The 5577-nt window shown below is 36.7% G+C and overlaps 1 protein-coding gene across 2 annotated transcripts in view; it reads right to left on the minus strand.

The window, feature by feature from the left end:
* Positions 1-5163, minus strand: part of gng13a (guanine nucleotide binding protein (G protein), gamma 13a) — a 9036-nt gene extending 3873 nt beyond the window's left edge. Inside the window, exon 1 of one of the 2 annotated variants that reach the window (XM_059343439.1) lies at positions 5003-5163. The gene's annotated coding sequence lies outside the window, so the exon portion shown is untranslated. The remainder of the gene's footprint in view (positions 1-5002) is intronic. The other variant, XM_059343432.1, reaches the window with a different exon arrangement.
* Positions 5164-5577: the final 414 nt, after the last annotated feature.

Here is a 5577-nt window from a genome sequence, read left to right on the forward strand (position 1 = left end):
ACAGATCATAATCATACTGAAAGAGTTGCTGTCAAAATGCTGCGTTGACCCATTTAATTTGAGACCACGTGTAGCTTGCTGTGAGTATTTTTGGAAAAACAAAAGACAATCTTAACTTCTTAAAGCAGCTACACTGCAAAAAAGCCAACTTGTATTTTTTGGCCTAAAACAGTGATTTAAGTTGGTAAAACTTGGAAATATAAATTATTGACATTTAGGGCAATAATGTAAGTTAGCACAACAAAGGAAGCCAGTTGTCTGCTCAAAAACAAGTTGGTGAGTTGTTGTTACTTATATCTTTAAGTTGGGGTTCACAACAAGGGACAATAGTTCTGATAACTCTTATTTCTTTGTTGGGAAATGCGGGAAAGTGGTGAAATTCGGTCATTAGCGAAAGCTAGCGGCTAACTGATGCTAGCGGCTAACTGATGCTAGCGGCTAACTGATGCTAGCGGCGCTGCTTGTTACAGCTACAAGAGTAGCCATTAGCGTATCAATGCTAACTCAAAATTGTGGCGTTACAATCGTGCCAATTCAGCACATTGCAGAAGTTAGCAGAAGTAAGGATTAAAAGTTATTACAATGTGAAATTATAAGTTAGTACAACTTACAGTTGAGTTGATAAAAATATGAATTCAGAGTTGAGCAGACTCAAAAACAAAACTTAAAATATTTAGTTTAATTGTCCAACTTAAAATTTTATCGAAGGTTGTTGTCTTGAAATTTTGAGTTCACCCAACTTTTCTTTTTTTGCAGCTACAAGAGTTTTAACTGGTTATGAAATGGTCTCAATTTAATACTGATGGTTCTATATGACCTACATAAAAAAATTAGATCATCAGCGAGAAGATTGGTTGTATTTCTATATCTGAAAGTCAGATTTCCTGCAAAATCAGACGGTACAATTTACGGCATGTAGACAGTAACAAAACTAGTGTTACACTAGCCAGTTCACAGTCAGCAGGAGGATATTTTTGTGTTGCCCAGAATGTGAACATTGTATAATAGTTTAACTCTATGGAGTCTTATTGGGTTATTTTGTCCATTTTTTAATCCTTTTCATGTCTTTACGTGTCTTTGTAAGTCATTTTGTGTCGTTTTTGGTCATTTGTGTGTCTTTTTTTGGTAATTTTGTGTCTGTTTGTTGTGTCTTTTTTAGTTATTTTGTGTCTTTTTTTGTCATTTTGTGTCTTTTTTGCCATTGGTGTCATTTATGTGTCTTTTTTGTGTCTTTTTTTGGTCATTTTGTGTTTTTTTTGTCATTTTTATGTCTTGTGTGGTTTTTTCTTGTTATTCTGTCTTCTCATTTTGAGTCTTTTTTGGTCATTTTGTGTCTTTTTCAAGACATTCAAAGATTTTGAATGCTTAAATATCATATTTGCCATTTAATGTGCCAATGTGCCCCTCTGATTAAACACTGGCCCCTCCTTGGCCCCCACAGTAAAACTGGTCTATTGCCGGAAAAAAGCCAACAGGTTCTGAGAAGGTTTGCAGGTTGAACCAATGGTGAACCAGTACCAGCACCAGTACCAGCCCAGCAAAAGAACTGGGTTGCATTGGTGAAAAAGGATGAAGTGAAGTAGGACGACTTCTACTGGTGACGGACTTTCTCTTTCACGTTTCTTTCCCTCTCACTGGCTTTTTTTTGCAACTGCTAAAAAAAGCTTGTTGAACCTTTTTACTCAACAAAAGTACCGTCATGTAAAATATCATGACACAATGCTGTATTGATTTCTTTCCTTCATCACTACAAATACGTCATTTTCTTCTTTTGTTTTGGCCCTAAAGATTTTTGGCAAACGTCACTCAAACAGTAAAAAAAAAAGGTTAGTAATATATACACTACTGGTCAAAAGTTTTAGAACACACCAACTTTTCCAGAATTTAACTGAAAATGATGCAGTTTAATGTCTCGGTCTACTCTGAAATTAATGCACATTTGCAACATTTAAAATTCTTTATTGAGCATGATAGTGTTTTGAAAGTAAAAAAAGATTCAAAATCACATTTTATGTTGGACTAAAGGACTAAAAAAAGACACAAAATGACTAAAAAAAGACACAAAATGACCAAAAAAAGACACAAAATGACCAAAAAAAGACACAAAATGACTAAAAAAAGACACAAAATGACTTACAAAGACATGAAAAGAATTCAAAAATGGACAAAATAGCCCAAGACTCCATAGAGTTAAGTTGTTAACCCATTTCTTGTTCCCTGAAAAAGGCCTACTTGTATAATTCTGAAATGTACATTATATTTTACCTTTTTTTAATTTACCTCTGGCCGTTCACCACTTACCTTTGTACCCTTTCAAGCTGTTCATTTGCTTGATTTTCAATAAAAAACTGGAAAAATTGGGGTGTTCTAAAACTTTTGACCGGTAGTGTATATGTATATAGTTTGGGACTATTCTCACTGGCACATTAGTACACATTTGGTGCTCTGTTGATAATTTCCAGCAGCAGGTTAGGTAATGTGGGATCAAAATAAACTAGTACTTACGTTTATTATGGTAATAGTAAACATGTCAGATGGTCCCAAAGCGGCTCAGTGATGAAAATACATACATGAGCTTTGGACACACACACATAACACTTGTTAGAAGGACCGTGGTTGGTCCCTTTGGTACTTAAGGCAAACTGGTTTTTGTACTTTTGTATTTGGGTTAATTGCTTGAGTTTATGTTTTAAATATAAACACACTCATGCACTCATTTGCCAGTTTATTATGGCCACCTTGCTAAAGCTAATACAGTCTAATACATGTGTACAGTAAATCCTCCTTAAAAACTATATTTGGTAACTTCAGTGGATATCAAAATGGGGTCGAGAAAAAAGTTGCAGATTTACGAGATTAAAGTGGCAAATCTATGCGAAAAAAATCTCAGGTTTACGAGATTTAAAGTGGCAAATCTGCGTGAAAAAAGTCGCAGATTTACGAGATTTAAAGTGGCAAATCTTCGCGAAAAAAGTCGCAGATTTACGAGATTTAAAGTTACAAATCTTCGCGAAAAAAGTCGCAGATTTACGAGATTTAAAGTGGCAAATCTGCATAAAAAAAGTAGCAGATTTACGAGATTTAAAGTGGCAAATCTGCATAAAAAAAGTTGCAGATTTACGAGATTTAAAGTGGCAAATCTGCGTGAAAAAAGTCGCAGATTTACGAGATTTAAAGTGGCAAATCTGCAAGAAAAAAGTTGCTTTTTTTCCCACTTCTTTCTCTTAAATCTGCAACTTTTTTTCTTGTAGATTTGCCACTTTAATCTAGTAAATTTGCAACTTTTTTCTCGAATTTTTTTTATTTTTTATTTTGGATATCCACTGAAGTTACCAAATACGGTTCTGATCGCCTGATAAAGGGTTAATGAAGGTTATAATGTTTCTGTTGAAAGTGTTTCAGAGAGACGTTGATTCAGTCGTGTGATAATTTTGGAGGATGTAGTTGCGTCAACCACATTTATTTATCAATGAGGATCGGCAGATAGATTACAGGACACGCCTCTTAAACAGCTTCAACAAAGAACATTAACATTAAACATTAAAACCTGAATGAAGGAGTCATACTGCTGCAATTTTAGCTTTTAAACTGGCAACTGAGTGTATCGTTACTTTATAGTTTCAGTGTAACTTTCAGATACATTTTGCACCGTTTGAATAAAGTGTGAACATGTTGAACATACAGCTGTAGAGGAACCACACTTCATTTTTGCTGTAGCTTTCATATAAATGTAGTGAAGTAAAACTATCAAATTGCACCATAACAAAATACTCAAATGCAATTTTTTAAAGTATTGTCAACTTCAGTACAGTATAGAGCTGCAACGGTGTGAGATTTTCACCATACAATAACTCAGGAAATGTTAGGATTTTCAGTATTGCTTAATTATTATTATTATTATCACTTATAATAACCATTTTAGTTGAACAAATGCTTTATTATAACTGAAACTTTAAACCATTCTTCATACGTAAGAAATATCCCTTTTGAAATTGAATAAAATATTTATTTATGTAATATTTTTTGATAACTTATAGGCAGTATTCACTGTTTTTTTGCCAATTAATTGAAACTTTGAACCATTCTTTGTGGATTTATAAGTAAGAAATATCCCTTTTGAAATTGAATAACATATTTGTAATATTTTTTGATGACTTATATGCAGTATTTACTGTTTTTTTGCCAATTAATTGAAACTTTGAACCATTCTTTGTGGATTTATAAGTAAGAAATATCCCTTTTGAAATTGAATAACATTTGTAATATTTTTTGATGACTTATATGCAGTACTTACTGTTTTTTGCCATCTAAAATACAGATAAAACAGAAGCTATGATAACCATAATTATTTTTGCACACCATTACCAACACTGGTGTGTGCTGCAGCCCCAGTACAGGAGTCTATTTATAGAAACGCGCTGTTGGATAACACCATAACGTTATTTTTCAAGCTGCATCATCTGTGTTTGCTGCTTTTATTTGTACTTATTGTAAATTGAGCCGCACCCTTCTACAGGCCACATTACAGCAGGAAGAGAGAGGAGAAGGAGGAGAAGGAGGAGAAGGAGGCCCAGAGGAGAGTTCAGGCCGACCCGGGATCAGTTTAGTCCTCCTCTTCCTCCTCCTCCTCCTCCTCTCTCCTCCTCTTCATCTTTCTAATGGCTCAAAGTAAGTCTGCGGTTTCCTCCACCAGCATCCATCTATCCTGCTGCAGCAGCCAGCTGTTCATGTAAAGGCCTCATTATTAAATCATAAATCTCCTCTAAATATGCTGGGTGACATCAGCCTCCATCACTCAGTAATCAGGGATATTTTGGGCTGCAGATCGTGACATTTACATATAAATTGAGCCGCTTTTCACCGTAAAGGAGGATAAAAGGAGCAGAGATGGTCGCTGGGAAGCTAAAAGCATCGAAACAGCAGCTCGCTCGCTTTAGTATCGGGATGGAAATTGCAGTAAAAAAAAAAAAAAGCAAGCAAACAAACAAACAAGCGCTCTTACCGTCAGTCAGTCAGTCGGTCAGGCCTACCGGAGGACCGAGGGTCGAGTTAGTGAGCAGCCGGCTGGTGGAGGGTCTTTTAGCGGGGATGAGACAATAACAGCCGAGAGTCGGTGGAGTTTACCCGGCAGAGGAGTCCAGCTTCAGTGTAGGAGGAGGAGGAGGAGGAGGAAGAAGAAGACGAGGAGGAGGAGGAGTAGGAGGAGGCTGTGTGTGTGTGTGTGCAGGGCACTCCCCTGCGCTCCTCTCTGCTAGCGACTGGATGCGGGAGGCGCAGGGCGGAGAGGAGGAGCAGCCGCGCCGCCTGCTTTGACAGTCAAACGAGGCTGGAGCAGAAGGACGCACCTGTAGGGAAATCAATCCGGACACGCACCGAGGCAGGAAACACGCAAATGAGGACAAGCTGCAGGAGGGAAAACATGCAGAGAGAGATAATTAGAAATGGGAGGTTAACCCTTAATAGGACACTCATTGAAATGCTTGTAAATTCCAAATTTCAACCCTAGAGAATATTGGAGGATAATATTTTGAGAAGAGTTTACGAGATTTAAAGTGGCAAATCTGCGTGAAAAAAGTT

The sequence above is a fragment of the Centropristis striata genome, chromosome 1 (genome assembly GCF_030273125.1).
Source record: "Centropristis striata isolate RG_2023a ecotype Rhode Island chromosome 1, C.striata_1.0, whole genome shotgun sequence".
Classification (NCBI taxonomy): Eukaryota; Metazoa; Chordata; class Actinopteri; order Perciformes; family Serranidae; genus Centropristis; species Centropristis striata.